Genomic DNA, 14,634 nt, shown 5'->3' on the forward strand with positions numbered 1-14,634 from the left:
GGGGAGTGGGGTCAGAACACCCTAACTCTGACATCCTTTAGCAAATTTCTCCATTATTCCATTTAGAAAATTGTTGGGTTCAGTAAAGCGGGACCCAGACTTAGCCCACGGGCTACTTGTTATTCAGTTTATGATCAAAGCTTGTTTTCTAAATGCTTTCTGGGGGCGGCCTTCTGGACGGCAAACACTCATTCAAGGGCCGCTTTTCTCTGGGAGAATTTCCTCCCGCACGCACCTACTGGAGAGGGGAGGCCCCGCGCCTGCGTCTTCCGCTCTTACTCCAGGACAGGAGAAGCACTTGGCCCCCCGTCCTCACTCTCCCTTCGGGGATGCTCCAGAATTCCAGGGGAGCTCCGATTCACTGATTCCTCCTAACTTGAGAAATAGAATCACAAGGCATCCTCATTCGCTGCTTCGCTCTCACACATGGAAATAGGACACATAATGGATAGATTTTCCTTCACTTACAGCCTAAGAAATCTCAGAGGTCAACTTGAGTGGATGGAGAGTCCTGACCATCTAAATAGGGTCATCAGCTCATTGAAAGGAATGCTCATCAACGTAAAACCTACAGTTTCATTTTCCATCTTGGTTCATGGTTAAAATAAGTTGCTGCTCACGCAATGGAAGGGTTTCTAAACATTTTAAATGACCATAAAGGAATAGTTTACGTTACCAGCCTAATGAATTTAATCTAGTAAAACCTGTCCTTAATACTTCAAGTGTTCCCTCTAAACAACTGTTCATAAATTAGATTACCCCAGCAGCAAACAGTTAAATGTACATATGCTTACTTATGAAATACTGCTTCAAACGAAAATTGACAATATTAATTTAAATTACATAATGATGATTGGAAAAATTACAGTAACTATGAAATTTCTGTACATATAATACAACAAAACATTTAAATAAATGGAAAAACCCCAAAATAATACTAGTCACATTTCATTATAATATTACTTTAAAAATAACTATTTCCACTTGCCTGAACAATTTAAATAATAATAACAATTTAAATAAATTTATAGCAGCTTGGTTTACAAAGTAAAATATTCAAAAATTTTAAAACTTCTATGAAATAATTAGGAATTAAGAATTTAACTTTCTATTACCTACTATATATTTATATTTCTTCCCCAAAATAATCACCTACACTTTCATATGTATAATTGAACTAAACCTGGGGTAAAAATTTTTTACTAATTTCCTAAGTTTTTTTTAACTGTAGATTTTAAAAGATGGGAAATACTATCAGAATTCTTATAACAGACATCCATAGAAAAGACTAAATATATAAAATATGAAAGACATATTTTCAGGAGCAGGAATATGAAATTTATCCAGTCTGCATTCCTGGTTCCAAATCCAAAAAAAGCAGCTTTCCCTCGATCAGATTATATGATTAAACAGAATATGCGTCACTAGGCTGAACCATCATATTATCACAGCTATCCCAACTAATTACATGAAAAAAAATCTACAACCACTTTGCGACCCTGAAAAATATTATTTATGTTAACTACTTGTCTCAGAATATTGGATAATAGATCTCATATAATTTCATATCCTATCTATAAATGCCAATTCTAGTAGTATGAATTAATGAAAGGTCTTTTAAAATTTAAGATTACCCTTTTTTAAAAAAGAGTATTTTTATTATAGTATTCAGGGAAATAATGACAGCAATCATCAGAATTAATAAAAATTGTGATCTAAAAATAAAAAATTCTCTATACAAATGTAAGAAAAATATCAAAGAATCAGTACTCCCCCCTCAACAAATAAAGGGGTAAAACAATAAGGTAGATAGAGAATAAACATGCACTCTCCATTTTTGCCAGAACTAGGAGGCAGACTGCAAAATATTTGTAAGGGGCACTGAAAGCAGCTGACCATCTACAAGAGGTATGCAGTGAAGAATTGCTGTAGAATTAATAATCCACACAGCAATTCTCTGAAGGAGGTATTGTCTTGCCAGTTTTACAGATATGGAAATCTAAGCAAAGGAATTGTATAATTTTGCCAAGGTTTCAGCGGGAATGAGGGGGAGACAGTGAACCCATCAGGCTCAAGCCTTGTCAAGATGCAACAACCCCCAAACATGACAGTTTCAGACTGGGCTCTGACTATTTGTCCTTTATTTACATAATTCCAATGCAACCAAATATTTTTCTAGCAAAATTTGATCTTCCCAAGAAACACGTTCCAATTATTTCGCAGTGAACCATAATGATATTTCATTAATGATAACTTTCAATTAACCATCCATTGGCCATCCCCACAACATACCACATCTTTGCTTACTGGTTTGCTTTACCCTAACTGGCTGCACAATTTTGAGTAGTTCAAGTCAACTGCACTAATCTTTATTAAGCAATTATGTTTACAATACACATTAAAAACTTTTTAATGAAATTCTCATGGAAAACGTATTTTAAAGGCAAAATCATATTCTGAAACTTAACAGGAACACTAGAGATGCTTCCTTTTCTGTTTCTATAGATTTCTTGTTCATAAAGTGGCTTAACTAATGCTTTTTACAAATTCAAAGCAAAAAGAAAATTCTTGGGCTCTTTGTCAAGTTTCTAAGCCTTAAGCACATCATACATTGTTATAGTTTAAAGAGGTAGAGAGATTAATAATTTTTATAAGATGTGCATAGATTTAGTGTTCAATAAAGTACAGAATTAACAGGAGTGAACAAAATTGGCTAAATTAGTGACAAATTAGATTTTGCTACCATCCCTCCCAGTCTCCCAATATGCCACAAATCACGTATCCATATCATAAAATGTAGGCTTATCGACTGGGAAACGGGCAGGGAGTAACAAAAATCAGCAACATGAGGAATTACAAAGGTTCCGGAATTCTCCAGGTATTCACCATCACTAACCCAGGTTGACAGCTCATGATGCTCTCGATGGGGAGCCCAGGTCTACCACTAACTGAGCCTGTGTTATTGGGAAAGTTACTCAGCCTCCCTGAATTTGGAGGGAAAATGCTTAGAGGTGCAACACTAACGTCCCAAATAACAAATGTTATTGGGCTATCAACCCATTGTACACGATTTATTGACTGTGGCTCAGTTCTATTTCAATAATTAGCATGATGAAATTAGTATCTGCATGAGAGGAACAAAGCATTACAATCCCTCCTCCCCCATCTACTAATGATAATGAACAAGAAGGAAGGTGTGCTGGTTTTGACAAAGACTGCACATGGGGCATGCAAGTGAGGAGAAGAAGAGGTTAAGTATAATATCCAAAGGAGGAGGATGTGGGTAAGAGTTTAATGGGGGAAGTTTTGCAGTGAGAGTAATGGGCCCACATTCCACACACACCCATATCCTCCAGGCCTTCAGCGGGGACCTCAGTTGCTTTCACGAAGCTTCTTGAGGTTGTGTTTGTGTTTGCTTTGAAGGGCACAGCCTGCTGAGATGAGCCTGAAGGCAAGAGCAGGCAGCCCAGGTAGACACGGGAGACATGGACTAAGGGCCTTTGGAGCCAAAAACAAAAAGGCACTCACGGAAGACAATTCAAAGGGCATTGCTGAAATTTACCATTTTGGACAATTGCTCCTCCAGCCAACTTTAACTGCACACTACAATTTCGAATTGCAAATTAAATTAAGGCAATGAATGCATTAATGAAACACCAAATAACAAGATCGTAACTTCACTGGCAACATACGATGCCCCATAGAAAAGAAAAGGACTATGGGACATCAAGAATGAATGGAAAACAGGCTTTTAGGTTTTGCGTATGGATTTAGTACAGGAGGTTTCTGTTAAGGTCATGCTGCTGAAGTGATTTTATCTGGACATAGCAAATGTAGAGAGCAATAAAGAAGTGTCATTAGCGCTCACAGCCTCAAGCTCATGATGAATCGTGCAGAGATAAAAATGCTGATGTGAGGAGAGGGCAGCGACAGCTTCATCGATCAAAAAAGATATTAACTATAGGACGAGGGCTCTAGAAAATTGGAACATGCTCTTCGTAACCTCATTATCAATCCCGACCGCTTTTAGGGGCAGGGAGGTAGGTTTCCATCAGCACTCCTCTCCCGTCTAGTCGCCCGCCTTCGCAATTTCAACGCTCGTATCCCTGGTGGTGACTCCTGAGACCATTTGTAGCCCTTCCCTCTTTCCTGAGCTCCAGATCCAGATTACCAACGGACCTGCCGGGCATGGCCAGATGGATGGCCGACTGATACCTCGTGATCAGGAAGGCCAAAATAGAACTACCTGACTCTGCGGTGTTTCCCCCCTTTGTAAACAAGATCACATCACAGAGGCTCATCCCAAGGTCACACAGCAACCAATAAAGGACAAGATCAGAATCTGAACTCAGAGCTCCAACCTCCACAACCCAACCCTATCTCGTTAGTCTCTCTCACCTCCCAGCCTTGCCGCTGCTACCGTCCTACCAGAACGCTGACCACCTCTCATGTGGAGTAGGGCAGTAACCTCAGCTGGCCTCTCCTTCCCTGCCACGTGTCTTTCTTCTTCTTCTCCTCTTCAGGGATCCTTACTCATGGGTCCTGAGCTCTGACTACATCACTCCACTTCCAAATAATATCTACAGCTACACAGTAGTTAAAATCCTGGCCCCTGGAACCACACTTCCTCAGTTTGAATCCCAGCTCTACCTCTTACTAGCTGTCTGATGGTGGCCGGTTGATCTCTGTATTCTTAGTTTCCCAATCTGTGAAGTGGGAATGGTTATAATGACACACGATCGCATTTTGAGGAACAAACGAATTAATATGTGTGAAGTGGACACATGGTTAATTCTATGTAAATGTCAACTAAGTAAACTGAGTTCGTTTGCTCACTTGGGCCTTCACAGCCATCTACAAGCTGACCCTCACCCCTTTTTAGGCGCATCACTTCATACACAAGCCATTCCTACCAGGTTGAACCTTCACTGCTCCACAAACATCTTTGTACTTCCCTGCCTCTGTTGTTTTCCCAAAGATTTCCTCAGTTTGGAGTAAGCTTCCCAGCCCCACTCCCAGGGTCTAGAGAGCAAGTGTGAACCTGTCAATCACAGTCAAACTCCAATGTCCTCTCCTCCATCAGGCCTCTCAGCTAGACCTGACCGCAGCCACCAATGACCCCACGGAGGGTGCTAATTCTGGGTCAAGCTGCCTGGATTTGAATTTCCTTCTCTTCCAATAGTTGTGTAACCCTGGGCAAGTCATGTAATCTCCCCATGCCTCAATTTCTTCTTCAAATATACAATGGGGATTAAAATAGCATCTTATTTATAGGGGCTTGAACACCAAATGGGACATATTATACATGTACAGGACAGCACCTGACTGAGAAAAACAGTAAGTACTAGTAATTGTCTATAGAAATTGATCTATTTGCTTTCATATTTCTCCCTCTTTTAGATTGTGGAACCCGGGAAGACAAAGGCTATTTTATTGCTTTTACACTGCCTTGTACTATACCCAGTTCCAAATAGGCACTGTCAAAACCCAAGTCTCTGTTGAATGAGTGATTAGAAGTCAATCCTCCCGTGTTAGTTGCTGGAACACAACAGATCTGTGGGTCAGGTTCATAAATCTGAATTCTACTCTATTCTACTGAATATCAATTCTAAAAAAAGTCAATATTTTGTTAATAAATTATTTTCTTTCCGATTAATGTTTTTTAATTTACCCCAAAGGACTACAAAGAAAGCAATTCTATATGAGCTTCTAGTTGTGATTAATTACGGTGCTTCTGGAATTCTTGAATTTTAATTCCAAGAGCCTTTAAAACATAATTTTAATTCCAAGAGCCTTTAAAATATTTGAAAAAGGACATTTTTTAAAAAGTTACTTGAATCAAGGATTGTTCACTGTCTGTGTTAGGAGATATGAAATAATATAGGACTATGGGGAAGAGTCATAACAATAGTCTACCAGCAAAAGTGTACTAAGAGTGCTAAGAGCTCAAGGTTTAAGGTCTGACAGAGTTCAAATCTTGAATCTATCAAGATTCAATCTATCTGCCAAAAGGGTGACCTCACGTCGCTGAACAGCTCTGTGACTCAGTTTCTTTTTTTTTTGATATTTTCTTATTTTGTTTTTCTAATACTGTTACTTTCATATTTAGAACTTTAATACATTTAAAGTTTATTTTTACATATACTGTGTGACATAGAAATTCAATTGTATCTTTCTTTGGATCAGAGCTAATTTTCTTTACACCATCAGCCACAGTCAAATTTTTTTTTTAACCTTTATTGGAGTATAATTGCTTTACAATGGTGTGTTAGTTTCTGCTTTGTAACAAAGTGAATCAGTTATACATATACATATGTTCCCATGTCTCTTCCCTCTTGTGTCTCCCTCCCTCCCACCCTCCCTATCCCACCCCTCTAGGTGGTCACAAAGCACCGAGCTGATCACCCTGTGCTATGCGGCTGCTTCCTACTAGCTATCTATTTTACATTTGGTAGTGTATATATGTCCATGCCGCTCTCTCACTTTGTCCCAGCTTACCCTTCCCCCTCCCTGTATCCTCAAGTCCATTCTCTAGTAGGTCTGTGTCTTTATTCCCATCTTGCCCCTAGGTGCTTCATGACTTTTTTTTTTTTAGATTCCATATATATGTGTTAGCATACAGTATTTGTTTTTCTCTTTCTGACTTACTTCACTCTGTATGACAGACTCTAGGTCCATCCACCTCACTACAAATAACTCAATTTCGCTTCTTTCTATGGCTGAGTAACATTCCATTGTATAGATGTGCCACATCTTCTGTATCCATTCATCTGTCGATGGACACTTAGGTTGCTTCCATGTCCTGGCTATTGTAAATAGAGCTGCAGTGAACACTGGGGTGCATGTGCCTTTTTGAATTATGGTTTTCTCAGGGTATATGCCCAGTAGTGGGATTGCTGGGTCGTATGGTAGTTCCACTTTTAGTTTTTTAAGGAACCTCCATACTGTTCTCCATAGTGGCTGTATCAATTTACATTCCCACCGACAGTGCAAGAGGGTTCCCTTTTCTCCACACCCTCTCCAGCATTTATTGTTTGTAGATTTTTTGATGATGGCCATTCTGACCGGTGTGAGATGGTATTGCATTGTAGTTTTGATTTGCATTTCTCTAATGATGTTAAGCATTCTTTCATGTGTTTGTTGGCAATCTGTATATCTTCTTTGGAGAAATGTCCATTTAGGGCTTCTGCCCATTTCTGGATTGGGTTGTTTGTTTTGTTGATATTGAGCTACATGAGCTGCTTGTAAATTTTGGAGATTAATCCTTTGTCAGTTGCTTCATTTGCAAATATTTTCTCCCATTCTGAGGGTTGTCTTTTCATCTTGTTTATGGTTTCCTTTGCTGCGCAAAAGCTTTTAAGTTTCATTACGCCCCCATTAGTTTATTTTTGTTTTTATTTCCATTTCTCGAGGAGGTGGGTCAGAAAGGATCTTGCTGTGATTTATGTCATAGAGTGTTCTGCCTATGTTTTCCTCTAAGAGTTTGATAGTGTCTGGCCTTACATTTAGGTCTTTAATCCATTTTGAGTTTATTTTGTGTATGGTGTTAGGGAGTGTTGTGACTCAGTTTCTTTAACTGTAAGTAAAGACACTAATGCCTGTCTTGTAAAACAGCAGAGTACCTGAAAAGTAACCTACACTCAGTAAGTGGTGTATGTTAATCACAATGACAATGACACAATTGGGAAAACAAATTTGACCTTTCCTTTTGAGTCAGTAATCAAGATGCAAAAGTCCCCATGCATTAGGGAGCAATCACAGTTTGGGTTCTAGTAGAATCACTAATGCAGTCATAAAGAAAAAAGACCAATGGCTCAGCACAGAGTGATATTCCAGTATGCTTCCCTTCTATGCGTCGTTACTTTCTAATCAATATTTTAGATTCACTTTTTAAAACGATGCAATTCTGAGGAATTATTTCATGCCTCGAAGACAAAGGGGAATACTCTGGGAGGGAAGACTTCATAAAGGATAGTCCTAGCCAGAGAATTTAAGGCTGAAAGAATCTGAAAACACAAGTAAAAAACCCCTACAAAATTAAACTAAGCTGAGGGCTGGAGTCATGAACTTCATAAAGTGAAGTTTGCAATTCTCCTGAGGTAAGAGTTCAGTTAAGAGATCCCAGCCCTCAAGCCAGCATGCTGACAACAGCGAGTGCTGGTCAGCTCACCTAATGTGATTTAAATACCATTACCTTTTAGGGCAGTAACGGGATAGGACAGGGTTGAAGTCACCTCATTGAAACAGATCATTTAGGTAGAATACCAGTTACACAGATGCACATCTTTAAAAAGTAGAGCAACTGACTCTAGCAAGGAAGGTTTGGAACCCACTGAAAATCAATGTTGATGTGAAAATCAAAACCCTTAAATGCATAAAATAAGCTTGAAATCAAGAAACAATTAATCATGTGTGCTTCTGAGCCAAAACCTCAAGGTTTTCCAGAGAAACTATAAGAACCAAGATGGTTTTCTCTGATAACCCTAGTTGGCCAACCCTAGTTGGCCTAAAGGAAAAATTCGACCTCTTGGCCAGACAGCTTTTCAGTTTTCCACAAAAATTTCAATCAACATTCACTGTCCCTAGACTGATTTTCTTCCTCTCCCCTCTCTCATAGAAATCCTTTTTGTCTTCTTTATTCTTTCACAATGGTCTATAGACCACTTTCCTCATAACTAAATGTGCACGCAAATAATTAAGGGTGTCTAAAATGTACTGAGTATTGAAATGCTGTATTCGCTTTCATTGGCAAACATGACATTGACGGGATGGTTAACAGCTCTTATGATACAATCCACATCGCATGGGCTTACCATGGTTGCAATCAGCCTAAGCAATACTTGGCAACCGGAGCACACAGGCCCTGAGCACCAGTGATGGGAAGCCCATTACTGGACAGGACGTGGTGGAGAGCCACGGCCCATCAGGGAGAACAGCTAAGGGAAATTGGAATTGACTCTTAGAACAGGTGGAGGGAAGTCCCATTTCCCACTGAGTAACCTGATTGCTTCCCAAATTTGTTTGCTAAGTTAACCTGCTTAAACTTTTTGCAATGATACTGTAATGTGTCAGCCAGAAGTTGGTCAGGCTATGCTCATCTCTCACATCATATGTTCCTAGAAATGTGGAGAGAATGAAATATGCCAGAAATTAAGGAGCTTGCACACTGTAGACCTGCACACAGACACAGGTCTCATGTAGGTTAGCAGGATTCGTGGGAATGTCATCAGTGGGGTTCAAGTTGTAAAAAGCAAAGATGACAGAGTAATATAAAATACCGAGGCAAAAAGGCAAGAAGAAAGAAAGAAACAGAAAACAAACCTCATGCAAACTATGGTCGATACAACAGAAGTCTGGTGTCTATAAATAATGATGTGAATCTCGTTCAAACATGTAAAAAGTGCCTTGGAACTTTTAAACACCATGATTTAGGGTTCAATAAAATAATCATTTGTCTAGATTGAAATCATAATTTATTTTTAAAAAACCCTTAGAAGAGAGCTTCTCTAAAATAAACTAACAATTTCCTGGTCCCAGATGAATGTTCAGCCTTCTCTCTGCCATTCTCTTGCTTCTCCTGTCTGGATTGTAACCCCGAATTCTTTACAAATAGTTGCTTCCCTGCCCCGCCTCGCACCAACCCTAAGTTCCTTTCTTCCTGTTGCTCCTTCCCCAGAATGCTTTGGCCCCAACTCAACAACTCTGTGACATTTACGGGCCTTTCTACACGCTCTGTTCTCAGGTCGAAATTTCCTTTTTTCTTCTTGCCAACTGCTGACCTCCCTCTTACTCTTCAAGATCCAACATGGAGCAGTGGGCAAGATGGGCTGCAGATTGCAATGGGCTGAGCTGGAAATCCTGCTCAACTCCTGGGGATGCGTTGGCTCTGCTACAAGCTGCTTCACCTCTGGAAGCCTCTCCTTATTTGTAAAAAGGCAACAACAATGGTACCTGAGAGTCTTAAGCCTTAAATACTGCACCAGGTGCCTGGCAAAAGTCATCAAGGTAGTCTACCTCGCACAGCTGTGTCTTCCCTTCTTCTTTTTTTAATTTATTTATTTAATTTATTTTTCGCTGCATTGGGTCTTCAATGCTGTGTGCAAGCTTCCTCTAGTTGCGACGAGTGGTAACTTCTCATTGCGGTGGCTTCTCTTGTTGTGGAGCACGGGCTCTAGGTGCGTGGCCTTCAGTAGTTGTGGCATGTGGGCTCAGTAGTTGTGGCTCACGGGCTCTAGGCACGCAGGCTTCAGTAGTTGTGGCGCACAGGCTTAGCTGCTCCATGGCATGTGGGATCTTCCTGGACCAGGACTCAAACCTGTGTCCCCTGCATTGGCAGGGGGATTCTTAACCACTGCGCCACCAGGGAAGCCCTGGGTCTTCCCTTCTAATGCTTCTCTTACTTGGGTAACATTAAGCAACCATGCCTAAGTTTCTAAAATACTGCATATCCATTTCTAACACTTATGAATTTGTAGTTTTTAAAATCAAGTCTGTATCTCCCCATAGTGTGTGAATTCTTCCAGACAAGAGACAGCTTTATTCATCTTTGTATTTGTATTATACGAAACACACTGATCGGTACAGAGTAGGTGTTAAGGTCAGTGCCTACAATGGGCACTCTATAGATGTTTATTGAGTGAATGGATGGCTGATTGAATAATACAGGTGCATTTTTTTTTTGGTCACAGGCAAGTTCATACAGATGATATAATAACCTCCCTTTAAAGCTGCTTTTCACCTTCCTTTTCCAGAGGACTATGTGCTGTCCAGGACACATGTCTATGACTAGACACAGTTCTGCATATGAGCATACCTACCTTTTTTTCTTTATGTTTCTAAGTCAAATCAAACCAAATGCTGAGTGAAATTTTCATCAGGAAGGAGGGCCTGACATCGGTAATTAACAGTAAAGCAATAAAACCATACAAGGAACAATTCTCACTAACTGCCTTTTTTGTTTGTTTGGGGGTTTTTTGGCCGCGCCCTGTGGCATGTGGGATCTTACTCCCCTGACCAGGGATCGAACCCGTGCTCCCTGCACTGGAAGTGTGGAGTCTTAACCACTGGACCGCCAGGGAAGTTCCCTAACTGCCTTTTTTCTAATGGCCAATTGTCCTCGAGGCTTATTCTACAAAGGCACAGGGGACCTCACGACGCTCTCTGACTGGCCTCTTTGTATCATTAGTTGCCCAGCATCTATGCTTTCATTAGGCTCAAAGGCAGACTTGGTTATCAGACTTGGAAAAGAAGAAGCCCCTGACAGCTTCCTTACATAATCGAGATAGTTCATAACAGTGTAGTTCATTACCTTGAACCCATATCCCAAACAAATTTTGTAAACTGGACACTTAAAAATATCACACAACATACTGCTAGAATATGTGTGCATTCCTTATAAATCCTAACTGTATTTTTCTAGTCAGGTACATACAATTTCTCTCTGGTTCCTCAATTAGCAATTCTAAATAGCCCCATATCCTTGAACAATGGCAGTAAAGATAATTTTTTATCTTACTTTCACAATGAAAAATATATTGAGCTAATAAATAAACGTAACAGAAATGTTTCCTAACGAATACTTGCCTACAAAAAAAATCTTCAATTTTAGCATTAATCATAAACCAAGGGATGTACACTGCAAGAATTTAATAATAATAATTTTTGGTTATTTGTGTTTGAATTGCTATGATTGCTCCCTTACTGGTCAAAATGTCTCCGAATTTCCCCCCTTCAGTCTGTTCTGTATAGCCTAACCTCTGAAACTCTGCTTTTTCTGTTACCCGTCGGCCCCCAACACACGCAAGGATGCACCATTGCTCAGCGTTTGGTCCGCTCACGCCCTGCCAGCTCGGCGCCCAACCCTACCCCCAAGCCCACCCCCAGACCTGCTACGCTCCCAGGTTCTTTCCGTCCTCCATTTGCTCCCCTGCTCTTCCCCCTCAAAGCTCTGAGCCGTCGACTACAACGCTCACCATTTTGATTCCCCTTTTCCTGTCTATGCAGCCTACGAGAAAGGCCTGATTTTGAAGTTGGACAGTTTTCCTGGGCCAGCTGTGTCACCCTTCAGGCTCAGCATGGGATTAGTTTATTCAGCTAAATCCAAAAGATAGTTGTTCTTAAAAGTCCATAGAGATGTTATGAGGCAAGATCCTGTTGGCCTTTCTTCCCAGATCAGCTTTCCTGTGTGAGATGTGCCCTGCACAGTGTCTGTGGTGCCCACAGATGTGGCTCCAACCATGAATCGGCCATGTGCCAGGCACCACCCTAGGCTCCTATTTAAAAGAAGATGTGTCTGTCTCGCCCTACTCAGAAAACACCTCCTCATCTCAGTAAGGGGTGTCTAGGACAGCAAAGGAAACATTCAGCTCTCTGAGTCCCATACCTTATGATGTCCAGAGGAGTGACCCAAAGAGAAATAATCCTCCCAGCTCAGGGCTACCAGGTTGGGCTTTGGCAAGGCCATTGCTAATGTGGACTGTCAGGTCTCCACATAGTTATGCCAGCTCTGGACACAGAGAACTTACAAAGCTCTAATAATTGTCCAGTTGACAATGGACAGAGAAACAGATTGTACACGTCTTAATGAGTGGCCTCTAAACTTTAAACCTTGCCATGGCCACCTTAGAGAGAGCTAAAACAAGATGTAAAGAAAGCAAGCCTTACTATATCAATCCTCGAACTTGGAGATCATCTCTTAACTGAGATTAAGATGGGCCACTCATCTTGGTCTCCGCCATATTTTTCTCCTTCATGACAAAAAAAAATCTTGATGATGAAGAAATTCGTTTCCTCAAACTAGATCACTCATAGGGAAACAATATGATAGGCCAAGATCAAAGGCTTTGCATTTCGAACCACAACCAGGCAGATTCAGTCACTGAGAACAAATACTAAAGTGAATCCAAATTCCTTTGAAAAGATGCAGTCAGTGCCTTTGTGCAAATTAGAGTTACAATTGAGGTGACTGAAAAAAAAATGACCTTGTCAAAGGTGAATGTACTGGAAGCTAATTTCTCTAAGAGGTTAGCCAAGGTCCTCCTTAGGGGTGAGTTTCTCCTTCGTTTGGGAAATACCTTAATAGAACTTGTGATTATGCAAAGCTCAGCTTCAAGGCTCATTCTCTGAAGAGGTTAAGAGAAAGAAGAGGCAAAATCTTCTCTGCGGGAGAAGGTAACAAGTCCACGCATTACTCTAATAGAAACTGAAGTTTGACTGACCTGGAATTTGGAGAAGAGAGTTGGGGAAGGAGATGACCCCAGAAAATGAGGGGAGGCTAGATTCACAGTCTAAGGGGAAAGAGGCCCATAACAGATTCCTGGTGATGGGGGAGAGGTGATGTATTATTTTAAAAGAAATTATTAGTGTCCATCAACAGATGAATGCATAAAGAAGATGTGCTATTAAACAATGGAATATTACTCAGCCATAAAAAAGAACGAAATTTTTCCATTTGCAGCAACATGGATGGACTTCGAGGGCGAAGTAAGTCACAGAAAGACAAATAATGTATGATATCACTCATATGTGGAATCTAAAAAATACAACAAACTAGTAAATGTAACAATAAAGAAGGAGTCTCGGAGATGTAGAGAACAAACTAGTGGTTACCACTGTGTGGGGGGAGGGGCAATATAGGGGTGGGGAATTGGGAGGTACAAACTATTGGGTATAAGACAGGCTACAAGGATGTACTGTACAACACGGGGAATATAACCAATATTTTGTAATAACTGTAAATGGAGTGTAACCTTTAAAAATTATATAAAAAATAAAAAAGAAATTAAAAAAAAAGAAACTATTACTGAAAACCAAAAATGCTTCATAAAAAGTCAAGAAGGTAAGGATGTTGCACAAACTAATACAGATCTCTGAGTCCAAATGCAGTGCCTGCCACACAAAAATGTAAACCCAACAACTCCTTGAGCTGAAGTTACAAGTGAAGCAGGCCTGGAAGTGTGTGACTTTCAAGAAGTTATTTAACCTCAACTGTATCATCCTTAAGACGGGATACTAATTTTTATAGTGCTATTTAGAGGATTAAGTGAGGTAATAATATGTCAAGGGCTCAAAACAATACCCGGCATTTATATAAACATTCATTTTAGCAAGTAAGTACTAGTCATTGGAGGAGGTGTTACTAGAGCCGTCATTGTGTGTCTTTCCCCTGGGCTCCTTGGGAGCAGGTGCTGTATCATCCAACCCCATAGCACAGCTGGCGCATACAGGTGCACAATAAATATTTGCTGAATTGAACTGAAAGAATTAGAACTGTCAGGTAATAACCCCGAGGGCCAAAACACCTCTTCTAGCACCCTACTTATATAAAAATTGGATTATTTATCAATGTATAGAGTTCTGCAAATACCATACCTATTTAAACAGAGCAGAAGAAAGAGGCTTAATAACTTAGACGATGCAGAAACTTGCCTCATTTCCCAAGAGTGTATGCCTTTTTATAAAAAGTACACATTCAGAATGAGGGTACAGGGCATTCAAGTCTTGCCTTTGCACTTGACCGTCAGACCCGCTGCTTTGTCAGTGTGAGGAACACTGCACATCTCAACCACTGAGGCAGATCCTTGAGGGGGAGATGACTTCCGGCGCCAGAGAGAGAGAGAGAGAGAGAGAGAGAGA

The 14,634-nt window shown here is 40.4% G+C and overlaps 1 protein-coding gene across 1 annotated transcript in view; it reads right to left on the reverse strand.

Moving 5' to 3' along the window:
* The window catches only part of FRMPD4 (FERM and PDZ domain containing 4), a 538,713-nt gene that overhangs the window by 324,243 nt on the left and 199,836 nt on the right, over positions 1 to 14,634 (reverse strand). The gene's annotated exons all lie outside the window — the stretch shown is intronic.

The sequence above is a fragment of the Monodon monoceros genome, unplaced genomic scaffold (assembly GCF_005190385.1).
Source record: "Monodon monoceros isolate NGI ecotype Baffin Bay Population unplaced genomic scaffold, NGI_Narwhal_1 Super_Scaffold_22, whole genome shotgun sequence".
Lineage (NCBI taxonomy): Eukaryota > Metazoa > Chordata > Mammalia > Artiodactyla > Monodontidae > Monodon > Monodon monoceros.